We start from the raw sequence: 14,047 nt of genomic DNA, 5'->3' as shown, positions 1-14,047 counted from the left end.
CCACCTGCTTGCCACACACATGAAACCAAATGACCATCAGCTCCCTGAACTGCTATTTCCCTACTCTGTGTCACGTGGTACTTTCAGCCTAGAAAGCCACCTCCCTCTCATTACTTTCAGAGTAATGTCTCTTGCCTGGATATACCGTTCCAGCATCCCTTCCTCAGTGAGGCTTCCTTGTTGAGTTGAAATGTTTTTCTTATACTTCCAGCATGCCTTAAAGTTAACTGTATCATAGAACCTGTCATACTTTATAATGTTTACTAGTCTGCATTTCTCTTTTTCCATGGCCAATAAGGACTACTTAAAGGCAGCTATTCTACATGATTCATCTGATTCTCTGGTATTTATCCAGCACAATGGCTGAAATATAAAATCTTCTGATTAACATTTATTTAACTGAGTTATGTTGAATTCAAATTTTGGCTCCTTTCACTTCCACCTAAACCAGGGTCATGTTGTAATAATTCTTCTGTATAAAAGTAAAGAGACTTGGGACTTCTCTGGTGGTCCAGTGGTTAAGACTCCACACTTCCACTGCAGGGGGTTCCAGTTTGATCCCTGGTCAGGGAACTAAGATCCCACATGCCACGTGGCATGGCCAAAAAAAGAAAAAAATAGTAAAGAGACTCGTGCCCACCGTGATCCCCATTAGAAATTTGGAGGAGGACTCATCTAATTCAGGAGAGCCTGAGACAGGCTGAGAACATATCTTATACAGACCTGTGAAAGGAATTTTCCATCTGGAAGCTACGTCTTACAACATCTCTCTTTGGGGAGTTAGATTCTAATGATTGTAGATTTTGTAATCCCACCTCTCTTGAAAATGATCCAAATGGCCCATATTTGTTTTAAATATTAAAATGAATTAATAGTTTTTCTTTCAGCTTTGAGAATTGCCGAAACCTACTTATGGTAATCATGGCATTTTGAGGTATCTCTGAAGCTCTGAGGGCCCTGGAATAAAGTTTCTGATGATGCCATATGTTGCAACAGCAGGGAGATTATTATTAAATGCAGCAGATGTTTTAGCTCTATTAAAACAATTTTGTTTAACTTAAACATCTTTGTCAGACAATATTGGTGTAAGCTAATGGTTTGGACAATAGATTGGGTGAGAAAGTTGGGTTTCCTACAGAGTTTTGAGTTGGTTGTTTGGATGCATGTTGGTGCCCAATAGCATCTAGGGAAGTGTTTTTTCAAGCTGTAGATAACTGTTACCTAGTAAGGCAGAGCCTTGACATTCATTCATTCAAAGAAGAATCAAAGTTGACCTGGAATTTGCAGAACCTCAGAATATTTGTTTTTCCTGCTCCAGTTAGATAGGTCTTTTCATTATGCGCCAGAAAAAACTTTCTGTGCTATTCTCCTTCTCTTACATTGAAGACCACCCATGTGCCATGAACAAGACCATCATGTTCGGGGCTTCCCTGGTGGCGCAGTGGTTAAGAGTCTGCCTGCCAATGCAGGGGATGTGGGTTCGAGCCCTGGTCGGGGAAGATCCCACATGCCACAGAGCAATTAAGCTCGTGAGCCACAATTACTGAAGCCTGTGCACCTAGAACCCGTGCTCCGCAGCAAGAGAAGCCACCTCAATGAGAAGCCCACGCACCTCAACAAAGAGTAGCCCCTGCTCACCGCAACTAGAGAAAGCCCGCCCGCAGCAAAAATAAAATAACTAAATTCCAAAAAAAAAAGACCATCATGTTCATCCTTATCTGTTATTCATATATTTCATATTAACTATTCTCTAGTTTATAGTGGAACATTCTCAGTTTCCTGAATATTCTTCTTATCTTATTACATTCGTGCCTTTGCTTATGCTTTTCCCCCACCTGATATAAAATTCCTTTCATCCCTAAACCTTATCCACTCTTCAAAACTCAGCTCAAAGTTCACCTCCTCCACCAAGACCCTCTCTCTTCCACCTAATTGTGACCTCCTTGAGTGTTTCATGTGTGTATTTCTTTGGGGAATTAATCTCCTTCTACATTCTGCTATGCTCTTGCTGTATTTTTCCTTCTACACTATAAACTCTTTGAGGATTGGATACATGTTTCATTTGTGCTCTTCACAATAACTGTGGATCCAAGAGGGGGAAAACTCAAGCTAAGAAGAAAAGCAGAGACAATCAACATTTAATGAGTGCTCTAATTGTGTTTGTGAAATGTCCGTTTACTCAAAAATAGATGTGAATAAATAGATTTGGGAAACACTCTCTTCCCATGATGTGATTTTTGGGTCCTTGTCCTCCAAACCAGGAGTCTGATCTTTCCTTGACAATTAACAATGTTAACTTCCTCCATCTACCAGTCCAAGTTCACTTTTCTCTTATTCCTTTAAATAAATGACTTCAGCCTAGGTAGAGTTCTGCCTAAGCAACATTTTCAAAACTATAGTTTACCTAGAGGCATCTTCTTGATCATCTTACTCCTTGAAAGCTTCTCTGCCTCTGTACGCCATTTCTTTCGTAGTTTCATTTCTTTTATTTCAGGTGTGTTGGGGAGAAAAAGTAAAGTGTTATTCCAATCACCGTCCTCACCAAATATGTAATACTCCACAACTGTACTGTCCAATAGCATTTCCTGTGTTGAGTGGAAATATTCTGTATCTTTGTTTTCCAAATACCACTAACCACATCTAACTATTTATCAGCACGTGAAATATAGTTAGTGTGACTGAGGAATTGATTTTTTATTTTAATTCTTTTAAATTTAAAGAACCATTAACTAGCCATTTTATCTCTTGTTTCTCTTTTGGGGATTTATCATGACTTCAACCATCACTTTGGATGGTTCCATGTCAGTATCTCTAACACCATGTTATTTTCTGAGCTCCAGATGCCCAGCATCAACATCCTGCCGGACAGCTTCAGCTGCATCTCTCACAGGTACCACTGGCTCAGCCTGTCCTTGATCCTCTCATCCCCCCAACATGCATTTTCTTTCTAATAGCACTTCCTTGTACCTGATTCATCCACATCAACTGTGGTACCAATTCCTGTTGATGCCATAATCCCATGCATTTACTAACTGTCCCTATATTTCTTTTTCTAACACTATTTAAGTCCTCCCACAGAATAGCTTCATAACGCGCTAACCAGTTTCTAACCAGTGTGAACTGCTCTAACCACCTGGAGTCACTCCACCCTAAAATTATTCTGGAAAAAGAAGCTGTATTTCGCTTCTTCCCATTTTCTTTCCGATCTGTGAAATGGGAGACTCTACACATATATGAGACCTCATAGGAATGTATGGAGCATGGGCTGCTGTTTTCTCTGCATCTATACTTGTCCCTCTCCATCTCACAGAGAGTAGGGGTCCCGTGTAATGTATTCGTGTGCAGGCCTTATGTGGGGTAAGAATGCGGATCCTCCTCTCTCTGCTGGGAGCCTGCCCATACAGGCTGCTTTCCTCCCCATAGGGAGCCCACTGATTCAGTGAGCCCTACAGTGGCCCAGATGCTCCGTCTCTGGCTGAGGAGCTGTAGCTAGTACAAACAGAAGGCCTAGGACCCCCATTGTTCACTCACTTTGCAGCCACGGTCCCCAACTTTTCTTTTATTTATTTATTTATTTTTAATTTATTTTTTTTTTTTGCGGTACGCAGGCCTCTCACTGCTGTGGCCTCTCCCGTTGTGGAGCACAGGCTCCGGACGCGCAGGCCCAGCGGCCATGGCTCACACGTCCCGCCGCTCCGTGGCATGTGGGATCTTCCCAGACCGGGGCACGAACCCGTGTCCCCTGCATAGGCAGGTGGACTCTCAACCACTGCGCCACCAGGGAAGCCTGGTCCCCATCTTTTTTACTAGTAATAAAGTGTCTTGATTCCTGTCTGCCTCTTGTATCTGTTTCTCAGCAGGTTCATTGGAGAGGTGCGGGATGAAACGAACTCACATCTCAAAACCCCAACACAGGGTGTAATGCCTGCCAGGGTCATATTCTTGTGCCCAATTTTGATTATAGAAGATTTCACACTAAAGCCCCCCATGGATTGCTACTGCCTGTAGACTAAACCAATCTCATTTGCGCTGTAGTACAACCCATCCACTACCTGGCTCCTGCCCGACTTTTCAGTCGTGTCACTTGCTACCACTGTCCTTGTACTGTTACTCTCCATCCAAACCAGTAAACATACCCCACACTTCTGTGCCTTTGATTTCTTGCCCTCCAGGTCCAGGCTGTGTCCTTCTCTGCCTTTCTCTGTGCCTCAGGAGGCTAACCTTTATGGATGCATCAACAGGCTCGCTACCTCTAACTGCTGGTCGGGTTTGGACAATGAGAGGCACTGGCTAGAGACTTGAGGATGGAAAGACAAAGAGGCCATTGGATTTATCTCCCCACTGTCTACCCGGCTGGATGGTGGACTAACAGTGCTTCCATTTCTCTACCAAAGGCCACAGTTTCTCTCAGGCAGCCATTTCCTAAGGCTACAGGATTTTCCAGGCTCCAGGAGTGTTTCTAGCTCTACTCTTCCTAGTTTTGGGGTGCTTGAGCACCCATTGTTGTGTTCCTTAACTCCTTATTAAACTCTTTCATTACACGTTTTGAGGTACCAATTGCATCCCTCCACGATTACCTCTCCTACTGTTCCCTTTGCATGAGATGCTCATCTCCCTCCATCTGTACTTGTGAGACAGTTTAGCAGAGCAGAAAGACAAGGAATCAGAAAAACTCTGCTCTGTCTGATATAGTAGCCACCAGCCACGTGTGCATATTGAGCACCTGAAATGTGCCTAGTCTAAATTGAGATGTGCTGTGAGCATAAAATACACATCAGATTTTGAAGACAATACCAAGAAAAAAAAAGGAATGCAAATTATCTCATTGATAACTTTTTACATATTGGTTACATGCTGATTACACATGGAAACGATATATTTGAGGTATACAAGATTAAATAGAATATACCATTGACATGAATTTCAGCTGTTTCTTTTTCCTTTTTTATGTGTGAACTAAGACTTTTTTAATTCCATAGACGGCTCATATTCTATTTCTCCTGGACAGTGCCAGCTTAGATGCTCATCCCATGTCAACTTCCAACTTGTTCTTGTGACTTTGAACAACTTGTCAAATCACTTTGTGCATGTTTCCTCATCTCTCAATTAGAAATGATAATGCATATCCTAACCCACGGGGGCATTCTGAGAGACAAATAACTTACGTTATTTGCCTGAAAAAGTGTTATTTCAACTATAAAGAACTCCACAAATGTTAGGGCTATTTCTGTGAAAATCTCGCCAATGCCCCAAACCGATGCTGAGACGTCCTACCCTAACCCTTTAGAAAGCCTCCTCTGCTGTTTCCAGTCATGAACTACTTCTTTTTCCTTGGCACTTAGATATTTTTACTTAACATGGGTTCTTATCATGCTGCCTAGTGTTGCAGTTAGCACCGTGATCCCCTCTTTCAGTAAAATTTTGAGCAGTGAGCAGACACGCAGTGCTAATGGCCTTTGAGCCTCCTGGCAGCTGACTTCACTCAAAGGATTTGTGTTTACCCCCTTGCAACTCTTGCAGCCATCTGGCTGCCTAGTTCTTTGCAATCTTTCTAGCACATTATTTGCAGCTTCTGGCATGGCAGGAAGAGTGAAAGCTTTGCAGAAGAACAAACCTGGATTTGATTGCTAGTTCCAACTCCATGTCTGGGTGACCTTGGGTGCACCACTTAAACTCTGTGAATGTTGGATCCTTTATCTGTCAAAAATGATAATCTCTCAAGGTTGCTGTGAGGAAATCAAGCAATATAGATGAGAGTTGGTCATCATAGTTGGTCCTTGAACTGTTGGACCACCTGGGCCACAGCCTGAGTTTTACAATAGAACACGCTCCGATTCTAGTAACTATAGTTTTTCTTCTTGCTATTTGTGTTCTTATATCTGGCATCCCTGTGCAGTACTAATTTAAAATACGTTCCTTGATTCCAAGAGAGGCCATAATTCTGCACTCATTTGCATACTATTAACATTTCCAGAGGCAGTTCAGATAGAAGAAATCAATCACCATCATTGCCCTCAACACCTTTGATCCAGCCAGGAGAAGCTGAAGAGCAGCCGAACAGTCATGTGGGGACATTTTATCTCATAAATCTGTCCAGGGAATTTTGACTAAAGAAATTGGAATTGGAAATTTAACACAACCTAATAACTTTAATGCTGAAGGGAAGGTATGATTTGTAGCCTGGAGAGAGTTGAAGGCATATTTCAAAAGTGGTAGTAGAATAAATGAGGAGAAAAATAAAATATGTATTTTTAAAAAATAATCCATGCTTAAAATAGTTTATTTCAGCTGGATGTGAGTATGGGTCCATTGAAGGGAATTCTATACTCTCTATATTGCATAAACCACACTCAAAATGGATTGACCATAAAAGAGGGCAAATAATTTAAAACTACTTTTAGAGCAATCTGAGAACAGAACCATTGTAGAATTTTCTGTTTCCCGTCTGTTGCAAATTTCATGCCCACACCTAATTTAAGAGCATTTTTTAAGAAAGAAACTGAGAATTTCTTTAAAGATGATACAAATAGATGGAGAAATATACCATGTTCTTGGATTGGAAGAATCAACATTGTGAAAATGACTATACTACCCAAAGCAATCTACAGATTTAATGCAATCCTCATCGAACTACCACTGGCATTTTTCACAGAACTAGAACAAAAAATTTCATAATTTATATGGAAACACAGAAGACCCCGAATAGCCAAAACAATCTTGAGAAAGAAAAACGGAGCTGGAGAAATCAAGCTCCCTGACTTCAGACTATACTACAAAGCTACAGTAATCAAGACAGTATGGTACTGGCACAAAAACAGAAATATAGATCAATGGAATAGGATAGAAAGCCCAGAGATTAATCCACGCACATATGGTCATCTTATCTTTGATAAATGAAGCAAGAATATACAGTGGAGAAAAGACAGTCTCTTCAATAAGTGGTCCTGGGAAAACTGGACAGCTACATGTAAAAGAATGAAAATTATAGCACTCCCTAACACCATACACAAAAATAAACTCAACATGGATTAAAGACATAAATGTAAGGCCAGACAATGTTAAACTCTTAGAGGAAAACATAGGCAGAACACTCTATGACATAAATCACAGCAAGATCCTTTTTGACCCACCTCCTAGAGAAATGGAAATAAAAACAAAAATAAACAAATGGGACCTAATGAAACTGAAAAGCTTTTGCACAGGAAACCATAAACAAGATGAAAAGACAACCCTCAGAATGGGAGAAAATATTTGCAAACAAATCAACGGACAAAGGATTAATCTCCAAAATATATAAACAGCTCATGCAGCTCAATATTAAAGAAACAAACAACCCAATCCAAAAATGGGCAGAAGGCCTAAATAGACATTTCCCCAAAGAAGATGTACAGATGGCTAAGAAGCACATGAAAAGCTGCTCAACATCACTAATTATTAGAGAAATGCAAATCAAAACTAAAATGAGGTATCACCTCACACCAGTCACAGTGGCCATCATCAGAAAATCTACAAACAACAAATGCTGGAGAGGGTGTGGAGAAAAGGGGACCCTCTTGCACTGTTGCTGGGAATGTAAATTGATACAGCCACTATGGAGAACAGTATGGAGGTTCCTTAAAAAACTAAAAATAGAATTACCATATGATGCAGCAATCCCACTACTGGGCATATACCCAGAGAAAACCATAATTCAAAAAGACACATGCAAAAAAAAAAGAGACACATGCACCCCAATGTCCATTGCAGCAATATTTACAATAGCCAGGTTATGGAAGCAACCTAAATGCCCATCAACAGATGAATGGATAAAGAAGTTGTGGTACATATATACAATGGAATATTACTCAGCCATAAAAAGGAATGAAATTGAGTCATTTGTTGAGACGTGGATGGACCTAGAGACTGTCATACAGAGTGAAGTAAGTCAGAAAGAGTAAAACAAATATCGTATATTAACATAGGTATGTGGAACCTAGAAAAATGGTACAGATGAACCAGTTTTCAGGGCAGAAGTTGAGACACAGATGTAGAGAACAAACGTATGGACACCAAGGTGGGAAAACTGCAGTGGGGTGGGGATGGTGGTGTGCTGAATTAGGCGATTGGGATTGACATGTATACACTGATGTGTATAAAATTGATGACTAATAAGAACCTGCAGTATAAAAAAAAACAAAAAACAGACAAAAAACTAATAGTAAACTTTCTTTGGGTTATTTGTATGGAAATATGTTAATATAAATATTTCAGACATTACATGAAATTTCTAAAATCTTATATGTTCTAGTATAATGTTATAAGTCATAATTCTAGTTATTACTTTAAAATGTATATCTCAGAAATAATTAAATTTCCTTGTCAATTGCATTATTATGAGCTTTCATCAAATCTTTAACCGTGGTCATTTTTAAGTCTTTTGTCATTTACAGACAGTTCTGGGTATACTCTGATGCTTTTGCAAAAATGCTCCTCCTATAAAAGGGTTTCATCTTCAAGGAATTCATGGAAAAGACTCTGACAAGTCTTTTCAGAGTACAGGTTTCTGGTAACTGACTATACTGCTGAACTGAATGAATAAGCATTTTCAGAACTCTAATGGAAAACTGATGAATTCATAAAAGTGGTAACAAAAGATCAAGATGAAAAAAAATTAATTACATGGGACTGTGTCAACTGATGAGGATGATTATAACTTTTGTGACTTTCTGTTTGAATAAAAAAAAAATCCCACAAGGACTCAGAGGCAAAAAATATACAAATCAACTTTCACTGCAGAGTAAAGGAGCTGTTACGGTGGAGGATTACTGGACTGAATGTCAATATTATGATACAGTATGAGTGTGGTTCGTGTTTGGTAATTGCAGTCATTGTTGCTTTTGTTGTGGTCATCCATTTACAATGCTTGGTGTCAGTTTATTTATCTCTTGTAAAAATAAAATACAGTGTGTGTGTGTAAAAAAAATAATAATAATAAGGCCCAGGTATTTTCCTTAGCAGAGATCTACTGCTTCTTACAGAGACCACAGCTAATAGTGCATCAACCATGATTTCTAGTTCTTTAAAATGGAGCCAAATATTTCAATGTACTCACAAAATTATCAGAATGACTTCTGGATTTTTATTATTTCTCCCACTAATTTGTATGGCTGGCTTGCCGACATCTAGGTTGGTTGCAATGTTCTAGCTACTCAGTATTACCAAGTCTTTCCAAAGCATTCGATTCCATTTTCATGTAAACAGCATCTCTTATTCTTACTCAGTATTTTTATTTACCATTCATTACCTCTAGAACATTAGCTCTACAAAGGTGAGTACCATGTCTGGTTTTGTCTACTGCTGATTCTCCATGTCCAGACTGCACCTGTCATGCAGCACCTACTCCTTGACATGGTAAATCAGTGAATAAATGGATGAATTACAATCTAAGTTTTAAAGAAAAAAGAAATGGGCTTGAGTCTTCACTATGCACTTACCGAGTGCATGACTCCAGGCTGCCTCACTTCACTTAAATTCTTTAAATCTCAGTACCTCATATATAATATGCGATGAAAATAGTAACCTACTACAATTAATGTGAGGTTTGATTAGATACTGGATGCAAAGCACTTGACATGCTACATAATGAGCGATCACTTTTAAGTAAGACATTATCTATAAACCCAGGATAAGTCTCTCATCAGTGCCTGGACCTTTACTGCAGTTACCACTGCTTGACCTGCAGTAGAGAGAGATAAATGGGAGGTGTTTCGGTTTGCAAGAGCCTGAGAGTGGCGAGTTCTTCCTTAAGCCATTCAGAATAACTGCCCAGAAGCACTGCCTGCATCAGAGGACTGCCTTGCTCTCTTTCTCTTCTCTACGACAAGTATTTGCATAAACTGAAGATCCTGAATCCTTCACGGTTTTCACCTTGACTTCCCGCTAAGGGTTCACTGTAGCAATTGTTGCCCATTACGCCATTTTGATGACATGAATAGAGCAAGTTGTAGGAGATGAGAGGAAAATCCAGGCAGGAGCCACTGATGCACTTGAAATCAACCCAGGGTCCCTTTTCATGCAAATGCAAAATACCCAGGGAGAAAAAGATGTGCAGAATGTGAGCACAAAGGCCACCCTGGGCCACAGTCTGGCTTCAGGAGAGATTCTTGTACTTCTGATCTCCAAAGTCAGAAAATGAGATATTATGTCTCAGCAAGGGTTGGGAATTGTATTAAGGGGCAAACTTTCCCATTTTCTTTCAGATTGTGTCTTCAGCGCATTTGAATGATGTTTCTCAAGCAGTGAACAAATCCAAGGGAAGCAAAAGTGCTGAAAATGCGCTTTTATAAGCAGACTCCAGGCAATTTCCCATTGCCTGCCAGAAAATGCTTTACAGAGGCAGGACCTGGGGCAGTTGCCAGTAGCAGGGCTAGCCAGAGACTGGCAAGCCTGGGTGCTGGAGAATTTTGCTATTAAAATTTTATTTTGAAAGTCTCCTATAAAGCATCTATGTCATACTTGAAGATTGAATGTGTATTGCCAAAGAATCTATTTAACAAATAATTATCCTGTACCAGGGTGGCCATTGGAGGCGTTGCCGTCATGAGCTGGACACAGTCTCCACCTTCTCTGGGTTCACTCATTTGTTCAGGAAGTATGTATTTAGCACCTACTGTTCTGAGGCTTCAAGTGCTTCAAAGATGTGATGAGCACCAGCTCCCATCCCTCAGCGATTGCAGGAACAGGGTCACAATTACCTGGGAAGTTGACAGACAGCATAATGAACATGAAATGGACATGAGGCAGACGTCTCTCAGCCCCACGATGGGACAGCTTTCAAGAGAGGAAAAAGCCTCGTCGTGTGAAGCTCTGTGGACACTTCATTAATAAAGCCCTTCCTGTGAGAGCAGGATTGAGTAGAGCAGAGAGGACGCAGGAGGGAATAAACACCAGGCCCCTCACATATTTTATTTCATTGAATTTTCAAAAAAATTGAGTAGTAGGTTACGTAGTAGGTTACTATTTTCCACCACCATCATACTCTCTGATCATGACCTGTCCTTGCTTAGCACTTGTCACAGAAAGATCATGTCGCTCGCCTAATGCTATGTTACTATTAAATGGATAGAGGCAGGACCCAAACTCCAGTCAGACTCAAAACCTGGGGCTTTGCCCATCTCACCACGAATCCCATCCAGGAAGAACGTGGTGAAGGACTGCATCCTGCCACTGACCCTTGGTAACTGTTCAGGTCATGCAGGTAATTTGACTTGACTCAGTCTGTCTGTTAAATGAAGATAATTATTTGTGCCTGATTATTTTCAGGGTTGTGCAAGGAACAAATAAAAGAATGGATGCTGAAAATGCTTAGGGTCCATAAATATCTATGAAGATATGAGAAACTATGGTGGTTAAAATGTACCCGTCTTACGGGGAACGGTTTGGGGGAGGGATGGAGTGGGAGGTTGGGGTGAGCAGATATAACCTATTGCATCAATATATAGGATCATAAAGAACAAGGTCCTACTGTATAGTACAGGGAACTATATTCAATACCCTCTGGTGAATCATGATGGAAAAGAATATTTTAAAAGAGAATGTGTATATATATGCATATATGTACACATATATATGTATACATGTATAACTGAATCACTTTACTGTGGTGCAAAAATTAACACAGCATTGTCAGTCAACTACACCTAAATTTAAAAATTAATAATAATAAAATACACCTGTCTTAAACTCCATTCCACACTAGAGCAAATTATAGGAAAAAAAAAAAAGAAGCAGATTCTTGCCTCATTTCCACAGCACAAGATCTTTTTAGGATTTAGTTCATGTTGCTAGTTTAAAAGTTATTTTGTTTTTATCTGCTGTGTTGATCACAATGGAAGAATATTATGCTGTCAAGTGTTAGGTCCCTAATTTGTGGAGGTGTGTGTCTCATTTCCTCTCCTCTCGATAAAGAGTTAATGTCTCTGAGACTGGTTCCTCTCCTGTGCGCCCTGTTTCAGTGAATGGAGCGCACCCTCCCCATCAACCAAACTCAAAACCTAGTCATCACCACGGTTACGCCCTCTTTCTCTCCTGCCATCCCTATAGACCTTGTCCCCCCATCACCTCTTCCCTGGACCACTGCAGGAGCTCCCCCAGCTGGTCTCCCTGCCCCTACCCTTGCCCCCTTCTCATAATTCATTCTCCAAACCACAGCCAAGGGTGATATTTTTTTTTCTTAATAAATTTATTTATTTATTTGTTTATTTTTGGCTGCATGGGTCTTCATTGCTGCACGCAGGCTTTCTCTAGTTGCACAGGCTTTCTCTAGTTGTACAGGCTTTCTCTAGTTGCGGCGAGCGGGGTCTACTCTTCGTCATGGTGCACGGGCTTCTCATTGCGGTGGCTTCTCTTGTTGCAGAGCACGGGCTCTAGGCACGCGGTCTTCAGTAGTTGCGGCTCATAGGCTCAGTAGTTGTGGCTCGCAGGCTCTAGAGCGCAGTCTCAGTAGTTGCGGCACACGGGCTTAGCTGCTACGCGACATGTGGGATCTTCCCAGACCAGGGCTCGAACCCGTGTCCCCTGCTCTGGCTGGCGGATTCTTAACCACTGTGCCACCAGGGAAGTCCAAGGGTGATCTTTTAAAACATCAATCAGCTTACGTCACTCCTCTGCTTAGTATCACGCGGTGCCTTCCAGCTTTACTTGGAATTAAATGCTAGCTTCTCAGGCAGGCCTGACACACTGATCTACACCTCCAACCTCATTGACTGTCACCACACCCCTCTGTCACCACCCTCCAGGCACACCATTGCTCTCTGTTTGTATCAGGACATTTGCACCTGCTGTTTCCTCTTCCTGGAGCTCCCTCCTCCTTGTACCACAAAGGGCTGGCTCATTCCAAACTTTCATGTATCTGTGTACATATCAGTTGCTCAGAAAGGTCATTCCTAAGCCCCTATTTGAATCCTGTTATCAACCATCATACTCTCTGATCATGACCTGTCCTTGCTTGGCGCTTGTCACATTTTGTAAATATGTGTGGGCATGTTTGGGTGTGTGTATTTAATGTCTGTATTCCTCATTAGAATGTAAGCTCCACAGCAGTAGGGCTGTCATTCATCTGGTTCACCACTGTATACCCAACACTCAGCACAGTGCCTGGCAAATAACAAGTACTCCATAGATATTTGTCATGTTCATAGGATGGTACGAAATCAGCAATGCCTCGAGAAGTTCAGTCAAGAGCCCCATTACTTCTGCACGGTCCATCCACCCTCCTGAGACCCAGTGGTCAGCCTAACAAGACTGTCCCTCGTCAACTGAAAAAAAAATTCACAACCTGAAAGTTGAGAGTTTTGTTTTATTCAGCAGACTTTCTGAGGACATCAAGCCTGGGACACAGCATCTCAGATAACGCTGAGAAAACTGTTCCAAAGAGGCAAGGGGGGTGGGAGGGAGCCAGGATATATAGGAGTTTTTTGCAACAAAATACCAGGTAGTTGGAACATCAAAGGATTACTGTTAATTAAAGAAAACCAGAGGGCTTCCCTGGTGGCGCAGTGGTTGAGAGTCCACCTGCCGATGCAGGGGATGCGGGTTCGTGCCCTGGTCCGGGAAGATCCCACATGCTGCGGAGCGGCTGGGCCCGTGAGCCATGGCCACTGAGCCTGCTCGTCCGGAGCCTGTGCTCCACAATAGGAGAGGCCACAGCAGTGAGAGGCCCGTGTACTGCAAAAAAAAAAAAAGAAAGAAAAGAAAAAAAAAAAAACAGATATCTCAAGTTAAGCAGTTTAGTGCTTTTCTATGTATAGGAAGATACAAGAGTCTGGGCTCATTGAAATCATGCTTTTGATATGCAGCTCAGCTCTCTGGGGCCAGCATCCTGTGTTTTCTCATCCTGAGTCTCCTCAGGGTGCACCTCCTCAGGGTGGGGGGCTGCAGCAGCTGACTGCTAGATGGGCTTGCCAGCGGGCAGGCCGTTTGTCTCCATCCTGGGTTCCCTTAGGGCTCAGCATCCAGGCGGCTGTAACGTAATGGCTTGACGGCTGCACCATCTTTTGTTTGCCGATAT

The 14,047-nt window shown here is 41.5% G+C and overlaps 1 protein-coding gene across 3 annotated transcripts in view; it reads left to right on the top strand.

Annotated features, from left to right (window-relative positions):
* Positions 1-14,047, top strand: part of ADCY8 (adenylate cyclase 8) — a gene marked incomplete at its 5' end in the record, with an annotated part of 216,621 nt that overhangs the window by 53,285 nt on the left and 149,289 nt on the right. The gene's annotated exons all lie outside the window — the stretch shown is intronic.

This window comes from Mesoplodon bidens (assembly GCF_964165515.1).
Source record: "Mesoplodon bidens genome assembly, chromosome: 16".
In the NCBI taxonomy this organism is placed as follows: domain Eukaryota; kingdom Metazoa; phylum Chordata; class Mammalia; order Artiodactyla; family Ziphiidae; genus Mesoplodon; species Mesoplodon bidens.
This window is presented reverse-complemented; position numbering and strand designations above follow the sequence as displayed.